Source organism: Larimichthys crocea, chromosome VII, assembly GCF_000972845.2.
Source record: "Larimichthys crocea isolate SSNF chromosome VII, L_crocea_2.0, whole genome shotgun sequence".
Lineage (NCBI taxonomy): Eukaryota > Metazoa > Chordata > Actinopteri > Sciaenidae > Larimichthys > Larimichthys crocea.
Window position 1 is genome coordinate 26,787,029 of NC_040017.1, and position 12,447 is coordinate 26,799,475.

The 12,447-nt window shown below is 41.4% G+C and overlaps 1 protein-coding gene across 12 annotated transcripts in view; it reads left to right on the forward strand.

Annotated features, from left to right (window-relative positions):
- mark4b (MAP/microtubule affinity-regulating kinase 4b) overlaps positions 1-12,447 on the forward strand; it is a 46,138-nt gene that overhangs the window by 1,752 nt on the left and 31,939 nt on the right. The gene's annotated exons all lie outside the window — the stretch shown is intronic.

The following is a 12,447-nucleotide window of genomic DNA, read 5'->3' on the forward strand; positions in this document are numbered from 1 at the left end:
GCCGGGTTTGTCCTGCTGATGTTTTTCTGTGTCTGTGGCAGCGTCTGGGTTTTTGGGGAGACAGGACTTTGAGTTTAATGGTCGATTTAAGCATTTTACAGTTTCTATATAGTTTTTATGTAAAGTCCCTGTAAGGATGTGGCAGTCTCTAATATTCCTTCACCACATATTGACATCAGTCGTGCAGCTGTACTGAGGATCCCCACCTTTATCTCAAGGGCACCGAGCTTACACCAACCTAGCAGCCTGAAATATCACTCACTCACAATGAGGTTCTTCCTTTTGAAGCACCAGCCAACAGCTGACAACATACAGAACACTTCCATCCTGTTTCGTAAAGGATATGTCATCATTACCCAGTTTCTGTATGTCTGCTGTTTAGATCTCTCCTGTGATGTGCAGCAGTCGTGCTGATTAGCAGGTTCACAGTTCCCTTGGTTTTGACTTTGTGTTTGGGAGGGTGGGACAATCTCACCAAAAGACATGTAATACAGTTTTCCACCGTTGCTGTAGGCTGTAATGTAAGTTTTGAATGTCCATGGGAAAATAGGTCCCTGTGTTCAGGGGCGCTTACTGTATACATTCGGAGTCCTGGCTGCACCCATGGGATAGACGCAGCCACCTTTCTTTACTAACCTGCCGTGTGTGACTTTGACAGTGCTCCTGACTCACTGCGGATTGTTACAGCTCGGTGTTTATTGCCTGAAGCCCTTGTCAGGACCCAGAAACATTTTTAGAGGTGACAGGATCCAGGAGGTATTGTGACCTTTTTTTTAATGAACCTGTTGTGGATGGTTTTTAGACAGTTGTGTCAGGCCACGCCCACATGTAGGACTCCAAAAGGTGACGCTGCATTTAGATGGAGCCTTTTATTCCAATAAGAAGAAGAAGAAAATGCTCAGTCATGACAGCAGGAAACTCCCTTTCCAGTGACTTATACTTTTTGAAATATCTATTCACATCATGACAGGATTTTTTGGGTGGCTCTCTTCTCCTGTTGAGTGATAAAACTGTTTCATCTGAACGAAGCAGGGGAGTAAATCAATAACCATGCCTGTTAGATGCTTGATGCAGTTCAGATTTTGGTTGGGTGGGTATGGCGTGTATCAGAACTCTTCCTTCTGACAGTGAAACTGGGATAACTGGATGATTGCTTCGGTTATCAATCATGCAACTGTAAAGAGCACAGATTTGGGTGCAGCTGTTTCATGGTACACTGTAAAAAGGAAAATCATGTAATATTTGAGCTGGTGGAGGAGTCGTCTTTTCTAAAAGGCACGGATGGAATAAACTGTCTGAACTGGACAGCAGGATGATCGCTGTGCTCTCTGAGTCACAAGCCACTCTTGTTAGCAACCTCACCATGGCAACAACACGGGGTCCTCCAGACCTTTCCCCTCACCCCCAAGGGCTGGGGCGAATTATCACAATGCTATTATAGTGTGATGTGTTGTATTATGACTTTTTCTCAAGACTATTCTGCTTTCTGCAAGGTTAGCTGTTTGCACTCAGACTCTATATGCACTTCAAGAGTAGAAGCTATAACGTAAGTAAGATGTTCACAACTGATTTCATCTCAGTGCTCCCTCTCTCTGCCGTCAAACTCGGCATATTATGCTCACCAAAATGGCACGTAATCCCTTCAAAGGCATCACACCTGAAGAAGAGATGCTTTGACTGCAATTTTATAAATCTATAACTCCTACTTCACACAAGACTGAGGTCTCACATCACTTAACTTTTGACACATTTGAGAAGAAACTAGCAAATGTCCTGACTAGACTTTGCTGATATCAAAGCTAAATATCTGTACCGTTTCCAAAACGGTAATTTATTATGTTTATGTTTATTTTTTGTAATTCGAAGCTTGATGTTGAATGTTGAGCTGTAAAGGTCAGAAGAAAGACAAACTACCACTATGTACTATGAATGATTTGGGTGTGTGCTTGTGTTTCTGGACACATAGTAACATGTCAGTGTGTGTGTTTACATGTAACACAGAAAGTGAATGAGCTGCTTTAATAACCTTTTGCAGAGCGGAGAACATCATATACACACTGTTACACAACTCAACCAGTAATATTTATCTACCCAGGCTTTGTCATCTTGTAAGATCATTATCACCATTTTGCACTCATGACATAACAGCCAGAGCTTTCACACCACAATCCACAATTTGCATGTTCGTACTCTCTGTTCCCTCCGTTGCTTCTCTTCTGTCTTTGTCCTCTCATTTCACAAATACGTGGTTGCTAAACCAGGGCTGTTTTGAAGTTTGCTTTTTTTGACCTTACGAGTAACTGCAGGTTAATTTCTCAAATGTAACCTTTCTGATTTTAACATCTGTCTAGCTACAGAATTAAGATACTGATTTTAAGTCCAATTTAAATGACTTACTTTTATTTAAGAAGTTACATCGTTGTACCTAAGTAAAAGTTTATTGTGTACTTGTCACGAGTGTCTTTTGGTCCATACAGTTGCATTACTCTTGTACGTTTGTTGTAGTCTTTTGAAATAATCTCATCAATCCACTTCAGATCTGGTTCTGGAGATGTGTCTGTGTCAGTGTTCATCATTCTTTAGTTTTCTCATTTCCACACACTGACGACTTTGCCTAACCTGCTAAACCTGCATCTGTTAAAGGCCTGCACTTGTTTGCATTCAAACTGTTCTTGTGTCATTTTCTCAGTCTGTTGTGTTAATAACTGCCAAAGATCATAAAATATGTGTATCTGCATAAAAGAATCGAAATACCAGAGTCTTCCTTTTTAAGTGAGGGCATTTTGTTCTAATGTTGCATAGCACTTTGAAGTTTATGGCAGGTGTGCATGGAGGTCTGTGCTGTTGCTGCTGTACTGTGGGAATGGACAAACTATTTAGCTTGAAGCTAGTCATGAGGTTTTACTGTGAGAGAAAAGGAAGTCCTGTAGTAGGTGTGGGTGAGTGCTTGTGTGCACTTGTACAGCTGTGTATTCTTACAAAAAGCTAACATGGCCTTCTGTGTGTCACCCCAGGGCAGATCAGGGCTTTTGTGTTCTTCATACAACCAAAAGACTCATGAGCTCCCTGCCCTGACTTGTTACCCAAAGGCTGGCACCCACCTCTGATGCCCTCGATGACATTTGTTTCACCTAAACACTCACCAGATACAGTCATAAACAGCCGCGGGCCTTTAATCACCTGGTCCCCTGAGGCCAGCTGAACCGTGTATGATTGGTATAAAATTAGGAGGGTTCATATTAGATTGGCCACAATACCATAGTGACGTGTGCTGTTTTGTACACTCGCCAGCTTAGTTCAACTGAAATGTGTTTTGAGTTACAGTAGCCCAAAGGTCAGAAGTGGGCCAGCTACGGATAAATTTCCACCTTAAATCCCTGAAGAGGTGATTCAGTTACCGTCTGTTAGCTTCAACGGCAAAATACCAAGATGCCCATGAGCAAGTCACTGTACTCCCAGTGGCTGTGAAAGTATGAAAGTGTGATGTAAAGCAGGGCAGTGCTGAGGAAAGGGCTTAAAGGATTTAGCAGACCTTCCTGTAACTGGCTTGCTCAAGAGCACAGCAGTGGCAGGTTTTTAGGGAAATTTAAGGATTTACTTTCCCTGCTCACATTAATATTCTTCCCTTCTCTCACTGTTGTGTTCTTGTATTGCACTTTTCAAATGTCTTTCCCATCCCTCAGTTCACTGCGATGTTCCTCTTGATTGGCATATAATTTAAATGTATCTGTCAAGGTACAATTTGTTTTCCTGTCAGCTATTATGTAATTCTTGTTAAGAGGTAAGTCTGGTGCTGAGCAGGTGGTGTTTTCTGGAGATCAGGCTACCGTGTGAAGAATGACACTGTTCATAGAGCCCCTGTTAACTGCCACACACACGCACACACACACACACACACACACACACACACACACACACACACACACACAGACCCCTGCAGAAAAACGTATTACTGCACAGACACACACAATTAGAAAAACGAACTGGCAGACTAGCATAAAGGACACTCAGATGCTCACAGTCGGAGCACACAGTCAGTCTGTTGTGTTCATTGTGTAATGAGGCTCTTCTGCTGTTGGCCTCTCAGGTGTCGGCTTACTGTGTCTCTCCTCAGCCCTGAACTGCTGCAGTTTAACCCATGCAGATACATTATCTGCTCTTCCTGTCCTCTTCGTGTTCTCTTAGTGTGAGCGTCTTGTCAGTCCTGCAGCTCTAACTCTAACTAAAGCTCTGCTCCATGTGTGGATCAGGCATTTTGACGCTGATGTCTGTATTTCCTTTACAAACCAAGTTAGAAACGTCTAAGCTCCATGCGTCCCCACACCTTTTTTTCCATTCTTGCCACCCACTTGTTTTGCATTCCAATTACATAAATAACAGAGTGATGAGTTCATGTGATACCGGCGTATGTCTCACCAGGGTTTTTTTTTGTAGTGTACTTGTACGTCATGTTTCATGTTGTTTACTCTGAGCTGTGTGTGATAAAGACAGCATCATGTGATGTGCATGTTGTAACGCTCTTGTCTCTTGTCAACCAGAGGAAATGTCACATCAGAAACAGCTGTCACTGTTTTTGTCCATTAGCTGCAGCATACAGGTCTGCACCGAAAGAGTCTTAAATGTGGTCAGCAGAAACACAGAGCCTGTGATACAAAACTGTCCTTTGTCTCTGGCTGCAGGATAGTGGTAAACTGGTCAACTGTCATGTCAGTAACCTCTTAAAAGTTAAAAGCACCTCTGCAAACACTAGTTTTGAACTTAAAGTGTCTGACATAAAGGCTCCTTGTTTCAACCCGTTAGTCAGAGGATCAGACTAAACTTGTCTGTGAAAACAAACCAGCCATAGATTTCATTTAGCAGATATTACCAAGCAGGTCAGCTCAGCAAGCTTATTGACACCTTCCTATGCCTTGTATTTTCAGACAAATAGCTTTGAGCTTGAAGAAGCAAAATAATTATTGTAACAGGTTGAGCTTGTCATTTTGTGTCCAGCTGAAGTGGCAGACTGGGCAGAAACAAAGACTGTGAGATGGAGAGTCTTAGAAAAGGGAGTGGTCGGAAGCTGCTGAACACATTATCATGCAGTGAAATGGATGAGAGGAGGAACACGTCGGTTACAGAGATGATGCAGAGAGCAATGTGAGCAACACGTGAGAGTAAAAATCCAGTGAAAGTGTAAAACGAGCTCTAACACCATTGGCACGTGTCAGAGGCTGCCCAATGATTCAGTAATAATGCAGGAAATTATGGTTTGAAACACCTTTTTATTTTTTATACTTCTCTCCACCATTTCTACCAGTAATACTCAATAGTACTGATAGTAAAAAGACGTCTGACAGAAGGAAGACAAACAGTCGGATGACTGTACACGTTTTAAACAAACCTGACCTACTGGACTCTCCATGGTTGTGTGAATTCAGTCAGTCTGTGCAGTGAGGCATCGTTTCTGACACTTTGGATGTTTTTACTTTTAGTTTTATCTCCAAAGTAAATAAGCTTAACTGTCAGCTTGTTCACAATCTGTCCAATTATCTGATTGCATGTTTCTTCCCCTGTCAGTCTTCATTTTAGAAATGTTGCCGTGTTCCTACATCTCTTCCTCTTCCAATTATTTTTGTACAGTGTTGTCATTACTGATGGAAATGATGGCAGGGCCTGAAAAACAATAAGACTCATGTTGTAATGGTAACTTTCCTATGTGGGATTATAGTTGTGTGCGAGGAAATTGTGTCTCTGTATTTGTGGAGACTTTCAAAATGTATCTGAGAACATGCAGGAACACACACTGTCTTTATGGAACAGACTGCTACAGACAGAAGAAATAGTCTATGTAGAGTCAGAGAGAGAAACCGAAGTCTAGCCAAGGAGTGACTCAGCTCTTTAATCCGCTGCTGTTGATCCAAACTGAATAAATCTGACCCTTACTCAGCCTAGTCTGATGATCACAGCCCTGCAGCAGTGAATGATATGCTGAGCAATATGGCAGATCTCTAGAGTGTGTGTGTGTGTGTGTGTGTGTGTGTGTGTGTGTGTGTGTGTGTGTGTGTGTGTGTGTGTGTGTGTGTGTGTGTGTGTGTGTGTGTGTGTGTGTTTGCAGTCCTGCACTGTCCAGACTGAGGAATCCAGTTACACTTTGCATACTGGAGCCAGATAATGTCAGACTGGAGGAGGAAGGCCGCCTTTAACCCACACTGTCGGGTAGTTGTCCTCTACTTTGTGTCCTCTGGATCATGTTGGCAATAATATTTAGATTTCACTCACCATGTTGGTTGACAGAAGTAAAGAAAATCATGACCTCTCTTTGTTTATTCTTAAGTCAACTGCAAGACTTTCCACTGTAAGAGGCTAATAGACTCAACAAAGGAAGAATGGTGGAGCATAAAGGTGCCATTCATTCATGTTTTATTTTCCAGAAGCTTATTACCACTTAGATAAAAGACAATCTTATCTTATCTTTAAATAGGATGTTGAATAGTTTGTCTTCCACAGAAACATATGACAGGCCACGTTAATGTTTGCAAAGTTAATTTAATTATAAATTACAGCCCTGAGGAGAAATACCTCCATGATTGCTAATGTCATGGAAAAACCTGATGCTTCATCAACTTAATTGGTCTGACATATCGTGGTGTTGAAATTAGAAAGCATTAAGTAATCGTGATTAAAACATACAGTTGAAATATTATGAACAGCTGGTACAATAAACAAAATGTTTGTGGGTGTAAATGAATTCTGTGAACTATAACTTCGAGTAACAAATTAGCTGTAATGATAAAAGCTTCTTGAATCTGGAAGTTTCTGGTTAAGGTACCTTGAAAGTGCTGGAGTTTTACTCTGTGCTTTTAAACTGTACATAACCTGCTAGTGTGGTATTTGAACAACTCAATTCAGCATGCCCTCAGGAAACGTACAGTACACGACAGTCAGAGAGGCCTTATAGACCAGTTCAGGGCATGCTGAACTGGTCTGACTCAGTCTGACTAATGGTTATTGGTAGGAATATGCATGAGTCTGTCAGAGGCTAAAGAGTGTCTATCAGCTGCTGCCGTTGCTTTAGTCATCTCTAATGAAAAACAGACCGGCTTGGGTAATTACAGAAGAAGAAACGTTAGTGATGTTTTGTTTAATTACTGGTCATTTACATTGTCTGAGAGCGTTGGATGGGAGCTCATGTTCATTACTCACAGTGTGAAATCGTTTAATTTTGGCTTGTGGGACAGTGTGTCATCCAAGAGAAAGTCAATTCTAGCTTTTAACCGGTAATTATTTCAAAATTCAAAGTAGTTTTGATCCAGCGTAACCTTCTATTCATGAAGTTCTTCTCTCCCACATGTCTGACATCTCTCTGCCGTCTGTTTTCTGGTACAGCATAAAGTGCTACAGGAATAGTCACTCTGCGAATGATTATTTCCTGAGATTAAACATCGTGGTGGTGACCTTGCTGTCGGAAGACTTTGTTTTAGTATCAATGCTGAAATGTTTGAGAATGGTTTGCTCATCGCAGTGGTGTTTTGGCTTTGTTATGTGTGATTTATAGCAATGTTTTATGTGGTCAGTCCTGTTACGTGGAAGCAAGCCAAGCCTTGAGCTCCACAGATTTACTCTCACATCATCAGGTTTCCATGTGATGATCCTTTTTATTCCTTTCTGTTCCTGTGAATGATGCTTGTTAACAATGGCTTGGAGATTTGTTGTAAGGCTCTATATTTCTTTTAAGCAGATTGAAGTGCTTTTTTCATAAAGTATGACTAATATCCTCTGAATTTAGTGTGAAGGACTGGTGCACATTACTGAAAACTTCCACAGAACATAAACACTCAGCACAGCGGCTAATAGCAGTTATTTTTATCTAAAATGTGTCCATTATCTGGAATGAAATGCTTCGTGAAAAATACAGATCACATTAATGTTCAAAGCAAAGTAAGGCTTGAGTAGCTAATGGAAGCTCAGCTCGACTGTCAGACAGCTTGTCTGACATGGACACTAACATGTTTTTCTGGCAGCTCCTTCTTCCTCGCCACGCCTGCCAGGAAATGCTTGCTGAGGGTTACAGGGCAACATGTGACACGTCTGCTGGTCATCACTGTGACATCTTTAGGAAGTGACGCATGTTAGGTTCACGCAACTTCCTGAATCTCTTGACACACAATCCTGATAGATGACTGAAATGTGGGAAGTTCGTACAGGGATGATGAGTTACTGACATGTTTGACATGTTTGCTTTCACAGCAGATCCTTATTTTCTATCTCTGCTAAATATTCAAATGTATATTGGTAGAGAAAGCAGAGAGCAACCAGAGAGAGAAGGATGGCGTGAAACAATGCGTTCCAGTTAGACTTTGGATACTGTGGTTGCATGAAAGGCATCATAGACTGCCAGCCCACCACAGTGCCAACAGTATGCCTATCCAAAGGAAGCTGGTGGTTTTGATTTTTAAAAAAGATGTAATTGTTGTTTTAGGTGTAGAGCAACATTGTCAGTATAAAGCCATAGTGGTATAACACTCCCCTATGAACGCTCTTTCACCTTAAATGTATTTTATGATGAATCTAATCTCCTGACCTCTCCAGCTCGATATCATTGACCACATCCTCAGTGTAAAGAACAGTGTGTTACCACAGACTGGAAGAAACCGACAGCTGTGTGTTGAACTCATGACATCAAAGTAACATGTTATGTCATTCAGCCAACAGAGCCACGAGGATGACTCCTCTTTTTGTTTTCAGAGGTCCTATCTCTTTGTTGTGTTCTGTAATGTTGTGAGGACATTGTGTCTGCTGTGGCGTGTGATAGAGGAGGTGTCTGTCAGGCCAGACCAGTCCGAGGCCACAAGGCCGAGAGCCACGGCAGCTAGAGAGAGGAAGAGGAAACTGGACTGGCACTGTGTGTGTGTGCGGGGTGAGGGTGGTGCAAGGTTACGTTGTTTCTCTGCTGGGGACCAACGTCACACATCCTGTCTTTACTCAATACTACCTCACCAGCACATGTTCAGACCTACAGTCTGTCCAGGGTGCAGCAACATGACACCACCCTCAGGGTGTGGTCCATTGTTTGGCAACATGTTTGTGTTTGTCAGTCTTAACATTGATACAGTCTTCTTTCCTTTCAGCACTTCTCCACACATTTGCCTTATACAAATATTTATCCAATAATTTCTACATTTAAAAACATTTAAAAAATGGATAATGACTCTAAACGACATCATGAATGTTCCTGCATGTTGAAATTATTCATGTATGGCAGAGAGGCAGCTCTAAAGAAACAAAAAACTGTTGAATGAAGATTATTGTGAAATTGCGTGTTTGTACAAAAGTCCAAAAGATGAGCAGAACGACAGTTCAGTCAAATTAGGCACATGTTCAGAGGAGAATAACTGTAATGCCAGAATCACGAGAGTTTCCATTCATATGCATTTCTCAGCCCACACAGATGAAGATAGCTGCTGTGCTGTAGAACAGCTGATGGAATGCCAAACATGCGAGCATGCATGCCACCACAAATTTTACCCAACACTTATTCCATTATACTGAGATGGATGTAAAAAATTAAGAGTTGTGTCTCATGAGTTTGTCCTTCTTCTGATTTCCTATTACATTCAAATCCGCAGCCTTGGTGAACAGAAAATCACGCAAAACTACTACTACTACTTTAGTTTTGAAACAAGACAGGCTAAATGGCTGAAAATGGCATTTAGGGCTCTTATCTTGAAGGAAAACATAACAGACTGTTTTTTTGCTTGTGCTTTATATATCAGAGGAAGCTACAATCTTTATCTGTTTTGCTTGCTTATGATCCTGATCAGCACCTTGTTGACATGTCATGTCATCATTAGGAGTTAAGAGCAACACAAGAGGCTGCTTTATAATGCAGCGAAACAAACTGTAGATTCAAAGTAAAGTTGAATCAACATATTTGTCAAACAGCTTTAAACTCAACATTATACACATCATAAAAGTTTGTTCAGTATGAACAGTACTTCTATGTGTAAGAACTGTGGTGACAAGCCTGGTTAAATCTACAGTTTCCTATTGTCTAAGAAACGGTTTAACAGGCTGGAGGATCTCTAAGTTGTTAAGAGTCATCTTACAGCTGAAGTTAACACGCGATGAAAAGTGTTACAAAGTTTTTCACACGTCAACATGTACATTCATTGTGTGTTTCATGATGTGATGTAACAATGATAATGCTGCTGTTGTTGACAGCTTCATTGTTTTGTGTTTCACGTCAGAGCCATCTGACAGTCAGGCCCACATGTTTGGTGTATTGTTTTTCCTATCAGCCACACAAGAATTTAAATAACGTCCCTGTTGACTGTGATTAGTCAATGCCACAAGCTAGCTTGCATAATAAGTTGATGTAGATGGACCAACCTAAAACTGATTGATGTCATTATGACTTTTTATAAAATTCAAATCAATTATCCCCTTTTTATTTTCTAATAATTGATGAGGTACATACAAGGTACATACAATGCAAACGGTGCAGGAGATGTATTTGTTTTTCGAATTTTCACGATGACAATTAATTGCTATATTAATTTGACCTCAAATCCTGCTGCTTTGAATTCAGAATTCAACATTAGGTGTGTTTAGCCTCAGGCATATCCATGACTCTTCCATCATGCCCACAAGCTTCACCAGCAGCAGACTCTGAACAAAGAGTCTAGGACAGCAGAGCAATTTATGAGAAGCCGGACCGTCACAATGAATTGGATTTCTTTAGCTTTGCAAGGTGTAGCTTGTTTGCTGAATGTGCAAATTGCATAAAAAGTGCCCACACCACACACACACACACACACACACACACACACACACACACACCTAAGCATCCACCTAAGCATCCACCAGCCCTCCATCCATCTTCTATACCAAATGTCACCGTACATGTATAATGAGCTGGGGGCTTTCACACCCGCCCCCACCAATCACCACCCAAATACCTCTGCCTGCCTGTCTGCTGGCAGTAGAGACCTCATCATTGCACCTCATCCAACCACACACACACACTATCACACGCACAGTCGTGCATACTCTCACTGAGGCCGCCTCCTGAATGAAACTGTGTGATAATCAGAAGGAGTGGAAGAATCGATGGACTGCACTCCTTAAAAAGAGTGTGTGGGACGGGGGATGGGGAGATGGGGTGAGGGTGTGATGGAGGGCGGCATGAAGCTCAAATTGATGTGAGGTCGCTGAAAATGAAGATACCGGCCCGAGACAAAAGAGAGGGCGGGTCTAGGCATGAAGAGGAGAATGGAGGGAAGGGAGGTAAATTGATTTGTCTGGGGGATGGGATGAGCCGGGAGAGAGAGAGGAGAAGGGTGAATGAATGGGGGAAGGGTGAGAGGAGGTGAAAATGAAGGTGGTGGAATAAATTGGAAAGGGAACATATTCTGCTGGGTGGCTATAGTACCATGAACCTCTGTAATCCCTCAAAACACTTACTTTAAAAAGCTTTTTGTTCGTTTGTTTGTTCCTGTTCCAAGCTCAGAGATCATCAGGATTCGACCCTTGAACTTCATGTGTAGTTAGTTTCAGCTCTACTTTTATTAACACGTGCACAGAATATATGAAATACATGCTTTACCCTTCTTTTTCCAAATGATAATACTTTTTTAATCAACACTTTGATGCTGTGCTGATGCCTAATATATTTTGTTGCATTAAGTTTGTCTGTCTGTGGGGAAAGTTTTTGGGTGAGATTTGTGCTTCATTGGCCGTGTTTTCATGTGAAAGTGGACTTTGAGGATGACAACTGGTTATTTTTGCAAATGTATAGTACATCTGGTTAACTTCCTCACGTCTGTTAAAGTTTTCTCTTAGACCTTTTGGGATTGTGCCACATGCAGTGAGACTGCCTGAATGAGAAGAGAGACAGCAAAAGCATGTATTTTGCAAACTTTGGTGTGAAAACAATCAAGAGTGTGAGCAAATTAATTTTAAAAATCAAACTTTCTAATTCATTCAAAATAGAGCAAAATGCTGTTTTTAAGGTGAGGAGTGTGCTGTGACACTCGCAGGCTGAGGTGCTTAAATTTAGTTCAGTAAAGGAAGGATCGGATTTATTTTAGCCATAACGATTCATTAAAGTTTATCCGGATTGGCCTCGATACTGATCCTTAGGATTGGCTCAGGATGTCCTTACTTGCCGTTACAACTTACCACAGATATGAGTTTACTTTAGTTATAGTATATCAGTATTATTGCTATTAAAGGTCTGAGCCTGTGGACCTGCTGGGAAATCATTAGATCTTGTGATTTCACCACATCGGGTGCATTTTAAGTTGATGTGGTTTCATCAGACTTCTGGTGTGTGTGAGTGTGTGTGTGTGCTCATAGTCTGGAAATAGAGAGTTGCTTGTGCTGAAGGCTCGTCATGAGTTGCACAGTTTTTCGTAGAGCTCTATATTTGTCTTTCCTCCCCCTCTACGTGTTTTCACTAAATAT